General features: G+C 38.5%; 1 long non-coding RNA gene across 2 annotated transcripts; it reads right to left on the bottom strand.

Moving 5' to 3' along the window:
* Positions 1-2,809: 2,809 nt before the first annotated feature.
* LOC122460438 lies at positions 2,810-14,254 on the bottom strand. 2 transcript variants are annotated; one of them, XR_006281742.1, is made up of 3 exons: positions 14,113-14,254; positions 12,849-13,420; positions 2,810-5,543 (listed from the first exon to the last, which is right to left on the bottom strand). It is a non-coding gene; the product is annotated as an uncharacterized LOC122460438 (long non-coding RNA). The 2 variants fall into 2 exon arrangements; XR_006281743.1 differs by lacking the exon at positions 12,849-13,420 and having other exon boundaries at positions 14,113-14,241.
* Positions 14,255-14,490: the final 236 nt, after the last annotated feature.

The following is a 14,490-nucleotide window of genomic DNA, read 5'->3' as shown; positions in this document are numbered from 1 at the left end:
TTGGTAAAAAAATTCAAAAGGTCTCAGTTTTATCACAGTGCAAAACAGGGAAATTTTTGAAAATCTCAAATTTTAACATGACGGTAAAACCATTTCCCACACAATTCTCTTGTGTATGTGTATATATAGGTGTACACACAAATCTACAGTACAGTGCAATGAAATGTCAGCTCAAATCTCCTGAAGCAAATTATGAGAAAGAGCCTGAAAAATATGGAGTAGATCACAGATAAGATTGCTTTTATTTAAAGCATCTAAAGACAGCTGAACATACAACATGCCTGGACTTCATTTTGTAATTTATCTAAACACTGAATGTAAAATACTGTGACTCCTTTGACCAGAGTGGTTAACCAATACTGGGGGAGAGGGGGCTTGTAGGTTGATTCTGTTAGGGGGAGAAACTGATGAGGAGTCAGGTAATTATTTGACGGAATCCTGGTTATTTACAAGCCCATTTCCCTGAACACAGTAGGAGTCAAAGAGCGGGAAACAGTTTGTTTGCTCATAGTTTCAAGCCCCTTTCCAGCCAGCACTCCACCCAAAATCTCTCTCTCTCTCTCTCTGTCTCTCAACTTTTTCTCAGTGTTATGCTACCACTGGCTGTCTCTGGGGTTTCCTTACTGCCTTGTCTGAGTGCTTCTGACCTTCCTCTCTCTTACATACAGAGCTCCTTCAAACACTACCCCGCCCCCTTTATTTGCATTCAGACCTAGAGAAAACCTTTGAGGCTGCATGGCTCAACTCCTACTCTGGCCTTGCACACTGCCAGTGTTTCAGCTATGTCATCTATTCCATAAAGGAGCTTCATTGCTTTTCACATTTATCCTGAAAGAAGGGTGGCTTCACCCAACCCCCAGTATAACAGTACATTCTTGCCCATCTCATGTGGCACATTTCTATAGAACAGTATATACACTAATGAATAATAAGTATATGATTTTCAAAGGCACTCAGCACCTTCACCTGTCATTGACTACAAAGGGAGTTGAGGGTACTCAACAGCTCTCACAATAAAGTCCTAAATAAGCCACATCACCAGGATCAGTTAGCTCCTGTGATACTGCTTTATTGACCCTACTGTGTTATCTTATACAAAAAAATTATCTGTTTATTTTTTCCCAAGGATTGGGAACTGTCCCCAATTCATTTTACAGTAAAGAGTGTTGAGGGTAGAATTTACAGTTTGAAGCAAATCTATGGAAGCTTTAGCGTGCACAGCTAAACTAGGAAAGAGTGGATTAGCTGCATTCCCTCCCCCTCTTAATCTCCTTTGTACAACAACAGCAACCAAAAAGTTGGGTTGTTCTGGCACTCATGAAACTGAGCAACTGAAAGCACTAGCTAAAGTGCAGGCAGGAGCAAAGAAAGCTTCCGCCACACAACTCTGACAGTATGCTTCCAAGATGACCTGCACAACCCTTGCTGGTTCCTTGTCCCACGTTTCTCTGGAGCAGTGACTGCCAAGCATGTCAAATTGCATCAGTTTTAGATCTGGTCTAGAATTTTTCACTGCAGTGATTTTTCATCAGAAAATGTCAAGTTATTGAACCTGAAACCTTGGATGGTAATCAATTGGTTTCAACAATCACAGATAAGGTTGGGAAGGTTTCTCAGGTCCAGGATGGAATTTCTGGTCAAAATCCCTAAATTTCCCGTAGTCCTGCAACCAGGGCTCTCACCTGGGATGTGGGAGACCGACGTTCAAGTCCTTGCTCTGAATAAGGCAGAGCAAGGACCTGAACATGGGCTCTCCCACATTCTGAGTGCCCTGCCACTGGGATCTTGGCTACTTTGCAGTGAAGCTCTCTCTTTTCACGTACTTTTTTTTTTTTAAAGTTGCAGTTTTATTCCAAGGTAGAATGAAAACAAATTCTGAAATCTCAAACATTTTCATGAAATGGAATTCTTATTTCCCAACCAGCCCTAATTTGTTAGTACAGCGGATTTGGTTTGACGGCAAACCTATGACAAGGAATTATACGTTCCATTGCTTGAAATCTTAATGGACCAGTAATAAGTAAAACTTGGGTTAATAAATCCAGATTAATTCAAGTTCCAGTAATACTCCCATATTCACACACACACACACACACACCAGTTAAGGCAGAAGGTACAGAAAGCTGGAGACTTTATGCCAATGTCTTACAACCTTAGTTTGCATATTTCCTCATTTCTGTAAATGACAGACAATAACCAGGTTATAAACACACCATCCATTAACTCTCTCACTCCATGTCATTCTTAAATATATTGTGATTATTTTCTTGCAACATGACAATAAGCTCTTACTACATGGAAAATGTAAATGATAAGAAATTAGCCATTTGTTATCAAAAGGAGCAAAAAAGGGGAGATACTAGGGAATTGTTTCTTAAAAAGTCCCATTTAAATTCATTTTAACTCAAATTAAGTAAGAAATGTACTTGAAAATCCTCAGAAGACTAATTATTTACTCAGATTAATCACTGCATTTCTGGAAGATACACTGTATTCTTCATATAAAGTAGAGAAGCTGAATCCGTGCTTCTGGTAAAAATCTGAACCCAACTTTAATTGTCTCAACTATATGAAAGTATTCATTGCTTCCATTGCACTTGGGAAACTGGGGTTGTTCTTCCATCTATTCAGCTCTAAAGTGTTATAAAACCGGCTCAAATGTGAATCCTTTTATGACTCTGCCATTGATGGTTTCTTATCACTGTGTGGAAATAACATTTATCTAATTCATATTGATTCCTGTCACATTTTTCTTTATTAAGGTAGCTAATAATGTTTTGTCAATGTAAGAGCTAGACTGAGTTATTAAATTAACTAAAAGTGTAGGGTTTTTGCACTGAAGCAATAAAGCATGATGTGTGACTGACAATGAAGATTTTTCTCTGCAGCACTAGGAGTTAGGTATATTGTGAGTCTAAGGTCTTGAGGCCTGTCGTGTTGCCTTGCTGCTAAGAAATAATCTTTATTACCAAGGATCTCACTAAAGGAGAGAGAGCTTGGAAATATTTTATCTCCAGCTCTGAGATACTAACATGATAGGCTTCTTAGAAATACCTAAGATGGATAGATAGCTCTGCTTTTTAGGAGGCATTGATTTTAATAGATGTTATGCAAAAGCAAAACACTTTGAACAGAGGAGCATAAGCAAATCATTAAATTAAGTGGAATATAGTATCATTACACAAAATAGGCATCTTCCATTTATATGCAGACCTTTCTTATTGCAAAGAAACAGAAAATGAGAGCCATTATGTACCACAATAAACACAACTGATGCACAAAAATATTATGTACTATCCCTATATTACAAATAGGGGGACTGATTTGCACAGGTGAGGAATACAGCAGTAGTTCAAGTGAGAGAGGAATTCAGGCCTTTTAAAAGTTTTTAAAAGCTATTTCAAGCATCAGGGTTCCCTAGATCTCCTAACTTTGTTGATATGGAGGGAAATAGAGAATTAGAAAACAATAGGTCAAAGTAATGGCTAGAATAAAAGGGTTCCGGAGAGAAGATCCAGTAAGTTTTATTTTAAATTAGCTTTAGAAATCTGTGCATAATTAGAGTTTTCTCAGATGTGTGTGTATTTCAATTAAGCAATAAAATATGACAGGCAGTACATTACTGGGTAATTATAGCACGCCTTGAGTAGTGTTAGAAGGCAAGAAGCAGAAAGTCGAGTGACTTAACCACCCAAGAAATGCAATAATCTTCTTAAATGTCTTGCCAGGAGTGTCTTGTTACATATTGCTGTTAGGAGATGGAATTTATATATAAAAATAAGGAAAACAGTGCAAGCCATTCATGTACAAGCATTATATAGATGGATATGATGTAAGGGCCAGCCAATCAGAAAGTTTAAATTACGTCTGCATGCGTAAAGCCATTTTAAAATAAAACAACCTGAATTTCTTGTCTTCTCCTACTCCATCACTTTTCAAGGTTCACTTTTCTTCAACCATCATTCTGACCTATTACTTTGGTGTATCTCCAGATTGACAGGGCCCTGGTAATGTTCAATAATAAAATCTCAGCAGAGCAGTGTCTCACTGAAATTGTATCACAGTAACATATCATTAGAGTAACAGCTGCCAGAGGAATGAATCTCAGTGATGAAACTGGTGTCTACCTTTTTTTTATTAAAAAAAGAAAAGTATTTTTTATATGTTCTCTGATGACTGCCATAACTTATGAAATACTATCAATTCAGGGTGAGGAAAGAGGGCAGTGGTGTCCTCTACCAAACTTAGAAAGGTGGAGAAGTCTGGGGGAGAAAAGGAAAGTATTTTTTCCAAAGAATTGGGTGGTGAAGACCAAACAGAATTCAGTGTGATTTTACTCCACACTCTCCACATCTGAAAGCACTCCACTTCACACAGCACAAATGATGTGGAGATATTTTCAAAGATGGACACAATGGCTGTATCCACATAAAACAATGCACCCATTATGCACGCACAAACTTATGAGCCATGTGCATAAAGGGGCAACTTTGGCATGCACATGGCAGGATTTTTCAGACACAACAGTTCTGTTAATTGCTTTGTGGAGACATCCACTGTGCTGTATTTTTAAACTTGGCCATTTGGTTCAGCAACAATATATTCAAGAACTATTACATTTTCCCCATACTGCTTTTTCACCTTCTTTCTTACCTCATTGCCCATAAGGTATTGCTTGAGCTTGAAATCAACAATAAACTGGATTCTTTAAAGAAAGCCAGTAGAGTATTTGTAGGTTACTTGAAGTAGAAAAATTTTATAGACCAACCTGAAATTCCAGTCAGAAAGATCACTAGGTATTTCACTATGCAGTAGGGGTTTCCATCTTTTAAAAATGTCATATAGCCAAATATTAACTAGTCATTCCTGTCTAGTCCACAAACAGGCTAATGCCTTTATATTTAGGCACTGAACAAATTTCATGAAGACATTAGGCAACAGTAGAGGGTAATTATATATTTATCATCATGCAGCAATCACAATTCTGAGAGAAGCAGGGACACCCAGATGCACCTTCTGTCCTGGGGGTGCAGTTATCTCTTGATAATCTCACCTGCAGAAGTGTCATGTTTCACTGCTCAATCAATTTACCTCTGTAGATTGTCCAATAAAAATGTTTCTAACAGTAAATTCAAATGATTTAATGACTATGTCTTTTGGATTAAAAACAATGAGTCATGAAAAACAAATTGATAGTATATGAGTCATGAAATCCTTTAATTGCCTGCAGCTATCAGTAAGCTCACCATCTTCAGTGTACGTCACTATTTTCCCCCTTAATGATTTCTTTGATATTTTGCACGAGCTCTCTTTATCTCTTCTCAGTTGTTACCACTTTTCACCTGTTGCTCTGATTTGGCTGCCTAGGAAGAATAGCTTGGGCACGTGATACCACCATTGCCTGGCATCTGTAGAGACGGAAACTCATCACTGACCTTTTTGGAATCAAAACTGTAGGACTTCCATATAAGACCAGGCTCTTTTAAACAAAAAGAAACTGTCCTGTTCCATGCACCTATGTGCAGAGGAATCCACCAGTAAACCTAACGGAAAGGTAATGGAGAGATTAACCTCAGACTTTTGGAAATACTTTAGATTTTGCTTTTAGCAACAATGGGCTAAATCTAGGATGCTTTATTTTTCCATTCCATACCTCAGATACACTTAATCAAGCTCTCTGATTCAGATATTATCATTTGTAGGAGTAAGGCCTACAGTCATAAGCATGAGCAAATAGGAATTGTCTTGCAGAGACAAATATGAAGCCAAATTCCCAATGATGAAAACATCCAAGATTCCAATTTCAATTATAAGATGGATAAGAAGACAACATACCTAACCTATGTAAGAGCCTTCAAGAATCCTTGTGGAATACTCACTGCCATTGAAAATTACTGAGCTCATCTCTTTTTAAAATATAAGTATATTAGTTGGAATGGAGGAACATTTTTTGAATCAAAAAATCATTTTTTTTGAGGTGCTAAAGAGCTCCCACCCACCCTCTGTCCCAAGAATTAAGAATTCCTACAACCAAAAGGCTGTAAGTCAATTTTGGTTTCTTTTCATATTGTACATCTCAGTTAGGAGACATTCCAAATTTCAGATAAATCAGAACTCTCTAATTTCTGATTAGATTAAATATGTAGTTTATCTTTGAATAAGAAATATAAAGTAGTTTTCTCAGACTAATGTTATTTAGATTCACAAACATTTATTTTAATTCCACTATGATTCATTTTTTCTTTAAAACACTCTATTGTTTTTTTCAAAAGTTCATAGCTTCTAAAATGTTTCACAGAGCCTCTAGAAATATTTTGAAATCTTCTAAAATAATTTAAAAGACATGACAACATTGCATTTTCCTTTTCTTCCCATAAATCAATTTAAGATCATGAGTTTGGTAACAGATTAGTCTGTTGAATTATCAGAAACCGCAAACTAAGCAAAGAGCAAACAAAGAGGTTTTTGCTACCCTATTCCAGTCAATGCATGTCTGGAATATGCGGCTGGGATATGGAGAATAAGATATTTTTATTGTCCCGCTAAGCTATACTTTTGCAGAATGTGGCCAATGTCACAAATAAAGATTGTAGAAGAAACTAAATTGAAAACATCCCACTTGCATCTTATTTTCTAAATAATTTAGAGGATTTACATACCAAATTAACAATAAATGTGCAATAAATAGGCATTGTACCTTTGTGTGGTTTTCAATATTTTAGTGATATTGTTGTTGTTGAACTACAATCGCAAAGTAAAACCAGATCTGTTTACAATTAAAGCTGGGTTAAATTTTGCAGATGCAACTTTTTTTTTTCACTAAAAAAAGAAGATCCAGATTGACCAAAACATTTGTGAATTTGTAACAATTTTGGCAAACTGTTTTAATCAAAACATTTTTTTTTTATTTTAAAGGGCCCCAGGTTAAGGAAGGAAAGGGAGAATTTATGGTGAGATCTGATACTTCTGTCCAACTGAGAGTCACTGCAGAGGAATGTAGGTATGTAATGCATTTTGTCATGAGTGATGCCTGTTATCCATGATATGATTGTCATGTGTGCAGAATAATCATCATGTTCTTCCTTCTTGTTTAAGAGACAGTCTTCTGAGAAAAAAACTTAATTTCCACGTAATGCTCAAATGCACCAATTTATTATTTTGATGGTGCTGTGAAGGGTAAATGCTATAAATAAGAGGCCTGGTTCTTCTTTTTACACCAATTTTATGCCAACATGACTTCAAAATGGTGCAGAAGCAGAATCAAAGTATGAAAATGTGTGTGTGTGTGGTGGGGGGAAGTCAGCATTTGTGAGTGTGAGATATATATATATAAATAACCTCTTAAGCGGCAAGGCCTTGTAAAACACACATACAATATAAAACCTTACTATATATTTAAATAACATAAACATCTAGATGTTGAGACTCATGTGTGGCTTTAGCCATATGTGTGAATCCTAAATGAACAACAGCAAAGATGTGAGTTAAATCAAAACTCCACTTTTAACTGACCACCTGGTGCCTGGTTTTATAATAGCACCCCTGGTCCCTCAGGCCCAATCCAGCAATCTGATCCACACTGGTGGTGTGACAGATTTCTGTTACCAATCTGCCTGAGGCGTCAGGTGATCAGGCTGATGCCGCAGGATTGTTTGGGGAGGAGATGATGGAGCACACAAAGTAACTGAGTTTTAAAGCTTTATTGATAAAATAAAAAAATAACAGCAGAGAGTGCTGGGGATTCCTTTCTCCACGTCACTCAAAGGAAGGAAGGAAGCGTTACTGCCCCAAGCCCTAACCCACTTTCATACTCACACTTACACTACCCAAGGCTTGCCAAGCCTGGGTGTAATGAAAGAAGAAGAGGGGGAGGGGTGGACAGGAGTTCTTGTCCCATGCGCGGGTCATCCAGGGTCCGCTGTTGATCTCTGATTTGCTTCAGCTCCTGGGAGGGTTTTAAGTTCCTGGGGTCTCTTTGGGGCATCTCCTTCTGGGACCTTTGTTCCCCAGGCTCTGTGTATCAGTTCAAACCTGCCTTCTGTGGCTTCCTCAGCTTTCCCAAAACACACCAGCTTTAGAGATGCAAGACTTTGTTTTCCCCCTCGCTGGCCTTCGCTGTCTCCTAGTTTTTGCAATCTCTGCAGTCCTGTCCGGCTTCTTTCTTTTTTCTCACGGTTAGCTGGGGTTGGGTGAGATATGGAGTTTGTAGAGAGTTTGTTCCAGTACAGTGACCTTGAACTGGTGCCAGCGTCTTATCTTTAGGCTGAGCTGAACTGTTGAGTTAACCCATTCTCTTCTCTCCCCCTCCCTCTTCGGCCTTTTACAACCTGCAAAGGAACCTTTCACTTACACTCACACCTTTAATTCTTCCCAGAATACTTTGCAATGCCTGTGACAGCATTAGCAACATACAATGCTGATCTATCTCCCCAGGGAGGGGAGCCATTGGGTTGTGACAGTGGGTTCTTATGCCATCATGGAGTCCTACTGAAATCAACATGGCTTAGCTTGAGCAGAACAGATTGCCGAACAAGGGCCATGCATTGTATTTGCCTGTTGTTATTAATATTGTGGTTGCACTCAAAAGCTCCAAATCACATGCAAAGCTTCCAGTAATCTCATGAGTTCAATGGGATTGTTCACGTGTAAATGGATGCAGGATTGGGGCCAAAAGCATCAGGAAGCATAACCAGCACCATTTCTCTATATTCATCTAAAAAAAAAATTCAATGTTAAAAAGTACCCCTATAGTTTTTCTTATTCCATAAACAAACACAAAATCTTTTATCATTAGCACTAGGCTTTTTCTATCTTTATTTTATTTAAACCATATATTCAGGCATATGTGGACAGCACCTAGCACACTGGGGAAACAATCATATACAACCATAGTAATGATAATCCACCTTGTTTTGAGATCTGTTCACTATCTGAGGCCACGTGCAAATTTATAATGTCTTACTGTCATTTTTCATGCTCTTCTGGGTTTTTCAGACTCTTAACAGCATTTAAATGCTTTTTTTGTCATTTAAGTTCAGTTAGCGCTATATTCAAACACACTAAAAAAGCCTTTAAAGGGACCTGATAAAAAAATCCCCACAACGTAGGACTTAAAAATTTTTATCAGGTATATACAGATACCTTCCCTAAATACATATTTAGATGATTTTTCAAACTGCATTATTTACCTGATTGGAAGGACATCTTTTGAGGAATCGGACAACAGGCCAAATGTGCTACTCCTTTATACCACTAAAACTAAATGAGTTATGCTGGTCTAAAACTGGTGTAACGGAGTGGTGAATCAGGCCTAGTATATGCTGATTCATTTAATATTTTTATGTATTTTATTTTGCAAAGTTTCAGACTCAACTGAACTCTTATTGTAAGCTATTAGCAGAAAAACAAGCTTTTGAAACCTCTAGTAGATCCTTCACTAAAGCAGCTCTAACAGCTGCTGCTATAATTCCTTGAGCTGAGCTCACAAGGAAGCTGACTTCATTAAATAACAAGTACCGTAAATAATGGGTCAGTTTTGCCCGTCTCAAATCAACTATATCTGTTCAGGGAGAAAATACGTTAGGCTAGATCCTGTGTTGTATTTCTTGGAAGGCTCAGCCCAGAGCGTACAGCTCGACAGAGGCACCCACCTTTGCACCACGTAGATTTTGAGCTACTGTAGGGGCCAGCATCATCCCTCAAGATTGCGCTAATTTAAGCAGCCCTAATTTAAGCAGCCATAAATCCAGACTATCTATTAGGCTGCTCTTGCAGCAGTGAATCCTTGCAATGCTGAGTAATACAAGTACATCCATTCCTAAACTTGGCCATGACCCATACGCTTACATTGGCCTTGTGCTACTTCTGACTTATTGCCACTCCTCATAGCCCCTATATGCTGCCAGTGAAGAATATAGGGGTAGCATGGGGGCCAAAATCTGGTCCATAGAAAACAATTCTGATCTCACAGTGGTTTTATAGCAACATATCTCCATTCACTTGAATGGAATTTCTCCTAATTTACATCACTGTAAGTAAGAGAAGAATGATACTTATTATACTTATGTAACTGTCATCATAAGAACCTAAGAACGGCCATTCTGGGTCAGACTAAAGGTCCATCAAGCCCAGTATCAAGAGTTGTTGTTGTTACCTTTGTGACAAAAGAGACACTGACAACTGTGTTACATCTTGTGAGTATGAATGAGCTAAAATGGCCAATGCATGAGTGGTGGTCCTTTCCACTTTGAGTATATAGCTCGATGCCTGATTATAGTCAGAGCCTGCTGAAAATGCTGCTGTTTATGATTCAGCATCTGTACCTCAAGATCCAGATGATGATTCTTCTTAAATTGAATAACCCCCTTGACTGCTACTTGTAGGTGTGATCTCTCTCTCACTGATGCCTCCTAGCTGTCAACATCAATGCTGCACTGCTTCAAGTTATGCTTCAGTGTGTCCTTGAAGCATTCCCTCTGGCTGCCTCGTTTGTGGTTACCCACTTTCAGTTCAGGTACAGCAGCTGCTTTGGCATTCTGGTGTCTTCAAGAGCTAAACATAGTTAGAAATTTATTTCTAAAAATATAAGTGGCTGGCCCAGTGGTTGAGTGGCAGTGCAATATACTTGCTAGCTTGTGAGCTCTGACTCTGATTTTAGTTCCTTTCTGTTCAGGTAATTAGGAGATAGGAATCATGTTTAGCTCATGAGTCTAGGGAATAGGGACAGCTTTGCATCACTCTATAGAGACCACCTGTAGCTACAAGGGTGTGGCACAAATCTCTCTGGAGAGAGCTAATCCAGTCCATCTCAATGCACAGACGGTCACAATGACCAGAATCTTAGAAGGTGGAGGAGAGTCAAAGGAAATAATGACATCCAGGAGCACCTTTGCACAGCTGCTAAAAATGGAATTCAACGTATGACAAACATTTTTTGTGAAAAACTGTGATATTAAAGAAGTCCTTCTGTTCACAAATGGTTCCCAACATAGTTCACACAGGGTATGTCTACATTGCAATTAGACACCTATGGCTGGCCCATGTCAGCTGATTCAGGCTTGAGGGCTTGGCTAAGGATCCGTTTAATTGCAGTGTATGGGACCCTTGCAGGGTCCTAGAGCTTGGCTCCAAACCAAACCTGAACATCTGCACTGCAGTTAAACAGCCCCTTAGCCCAAGTCCTGTGAGCCCAAGTCATCTGGCATGAGCAAGCCAGGAGTTTTTAATTGCAGGTTAGACATATCCACAGAGGCCTCTCAGACCATGCTTTAAAAATCAGACCCGGCTCCCAGCCTCCTGTCGATATTTCCACTCTTCATCTTTCTTGCTCATTCCTCTCCTAGAGGCTCTTCTCACAGAATACCATTTACCCTTTGCCATTTTATAAGGGATACAAAAAACCTTCCCTTCTTCTCAGAACTTCCATATAAATCTCAGAAATGCAGCATCTCCAAGACCACTGCTAGATGGAATTTTGGGTGAATTAAGTTTGATGAAAACTGAAAAAGAACCTTTAACACTCATAACAGACAAATAGATCTTCCAGGTTTCGCATAAATGTTGCACAAACATTCTCCCTTACTTTTTCCCCCTACCCCCATACAAAGTCACAGAAATATGATCATATAATGAAGTTAGCAGAATGTTATTGATTGATTTTTTTGTATTAAACATTTATGTTAAAATAAACCACATATTTGCAAGGAACTTTAGTTCTACACAAAGTTTTAAAACACAATCCTTTTAGGAAGGATTTTTAATGCATGTAAGAAATAAAGAAGTTCGGCCAATTACTTTGGTCTTTAAATAGGAACCTAAAAAAGGAAAAATATATTCATATCCTAAAAGCCAAGGAGCCTGCCATCTTTTTAAAGTAGGCAAAATGTCACCTTGCCGGGTGTGGTACAGGCTGAGAGGGAATAATTTTAGCTCTAATGGCTTTGATTGCTCTCACAATATCTCCTAACAGGGTGTCTGACAAACAGCTTCCTGATAAAGCCTCCATATTAAAGCATGCATGAGCATGACAAGGGAAGCGCTCTTTATATGGCTTTACAACAAGATGCCAAAGCAAATTGCTGTTGATAATGCACACGCACACACACACACACACACACGGCTGAAACAGAGAAATTGAAAAAAGACTGAAAAGAATCTCCATACAGACAAACCCCACAAATTATGCCGTCTTTCCTGAAATTTTCTGAGAGTAGCTGGGGGGGTGAGGGAAGGAATTGGGGGGTGGCTAAGAATGCAGTGAAACACTGTAATACTCTTCCAGTCTCAAGTACAAAAAATTAAAGGTAGAATTTTTGTCTATTTCTCTTCTCTTTTGTATTGCTTTTTTTAACCTACTCAGACACAGTATGATCTTTAAATACAATTTTAAAAATAAACCCACTCTATAACCTCTGAAGTCTTTTGTGTTTGCTTTCCATAATCATATACCTACGTCTGTGCTGCTTTGGATAATTTTTGTGCATCAAGGACTGTACAATCCCAATTGGAATTCTGCTGTGTTACCACTGAAAGGGTTTGATCCTATCATCACAGAGGTACAGGTTGCACATATATAGGCACAATGTAAAAAGCAATGAGCAGGACAGGGACCAAGAGGAACTCAGTGCAAAATTAATGAAAGCTTTACAGTGTGGTCACCAAGTTATTCCTGACAAATAGCTAGCATAAGGCCTTCGTGGAAGAGTAGCTAAGTTCCTTTTTTACCAGGCTGGGGGCTGCACTTATGGCCATTTATCTTCCATAGATCCAGTCTCTACCTATTCCCCAACCCTCTTATATACTCCTGACATGAAGTAATGGGGAGGACATGCAAAGAAAATGAGACGTACTTCTACTCAGTGTGGAGGATCAACACATAGCACTAATCCTTAGTTCACACAAACTTCTCCTTCACTAACTCTTACACTGGAACTAGAGTTGGTCAAAAACTTTTCACGAAAACATATTTTAACAGCATTTGGTTTTTCAGAAAGATGCACATATTTTGAAACAAAAATATGTTAATTTTCATCAAAAAATTCTGTTTTTTGTTAGAAAATTGAAAATCTGCTAACGCCAGCTATTTTTAGTTTAGAGGCAGAGGGGGTGCTGTATGGGTTCTTTGGGGATGGCAGATTGTTTATTTTTAAGTCTGAAAAGTTTTGATTAAGCCATTAATAAAAATAATTTTCACCAACATTTTTCACAGAAAAAATATTGATTCCAGACAGTTCTTTCTGGAACAGAACAGCCTTGTGCATTCTACTGTGCTTGTTGCAGTGGGCTAGGGATGGGGGGAAGCACTACTAGAAGATCTAGTCTGGTTGCTAGGCTATTGTGCAGATCTTCTGGGTCTCACCATCCCAAAATGGGTGTGTCAAGGCCACAACAGAGTACTGCTTCTCCTGTTCTTCCTGTAGTTCTCACAGAGCACACCAAGACGACATATTTGAACAGGTGCTGAATTTACCAGACTCAGACAAGAACACTTCTACCTCAATAAGCTTTGGCCAAAGAATGAAAACTACAGGAGTTCCTTCCTAATACTTCCACTGCAAAGCCATCGTCTAGTTTTCCCATATGCTTTTTTCTGCTAGTACACGCATTGTTGCTTCTACATCTTCTGCTGATTTTCTTTTCATAAACGCTGTGGCTACAAATAGAATTTACTGCAATCCATGGGAAAGCATTTGTCTCACAAAGGAAACAGTCATTAATGCAGATAGTCACAAGTACTCAAGTCTCTTGTAAGAGTCAGAAGAAATGACACTGAATCCTGCAAAGACACCTTTGTGGAGATGGGTCCTATCATTACTTCTTGAGCTACTGTAAGAATGATAACATCCACATTCAACTTGAGTGATTTTCAGAAACTGGTGGGGAGTGGGTTCATTATATAAATAGATGGTATTTTGATTCAGGCCCTTGTCTGGAAATCAGAAAGCTATGCAGCAGATTTCTTGTGTGACCGTATGTAAGTCACTTAACCTCTGTCACTCCATTTTTCTATTTGTAAAAGGAATTTAACAATACTGCTTCTACAAAGGGATTTTGAGAATGTGCCACCTATTCCACCATAAGAAAAGAAAAACATAATGGGATAAGAAAACTTACTATCTTGCTGGGAAGAAATAGCAAATACACATCTCTTACAAAATGGCCACTTTAGAGCTGCAGCAGTTTCTCTCTGCCAAATTTAAAGGGAAAGTCACCAGAAAGGCATGCTGGGAGAAAAAAAATCAACTAAATGCCTGGTGTGTGAAGCGTATTAGTTCCTCCAAATTTAAAGGTATCAGTGGGTCAAATATTGGCTCTAAGTCCCAGATCCTCAAAGATATTTAGGCACCTAACTCTTATTGAAATCAATGAAAGGTAGTTGCTTAAATACCTTTAAGGATCTGGGCCTATAGGCTTTGATTATGAGTTGTCTGAGGAGGGACGGAAGCTCTTTAAATACACAGAAGTGTCCACAATAGTGGAAAAATACAGATT

Source organism: Dermochelys coriacea, chromosome 5 (genome assembly GCF_009764565.3).
Source record: "Dermochelys coriacea isolate rDerCor1 chromosome 5, rDerCor1.pri.v4, whole genome shotgun sequence".
Taxonomy (NCBI): Eukaryota; Metazoa; Chordata; order Testudines; family Dermochelyidae; genus Dermochelys; species Dermochelys coriacea.
Note: the sequence above shows the minus strand (reverse complement) of the source record. Positions and strands in the feature narration are given on the sequence as shown.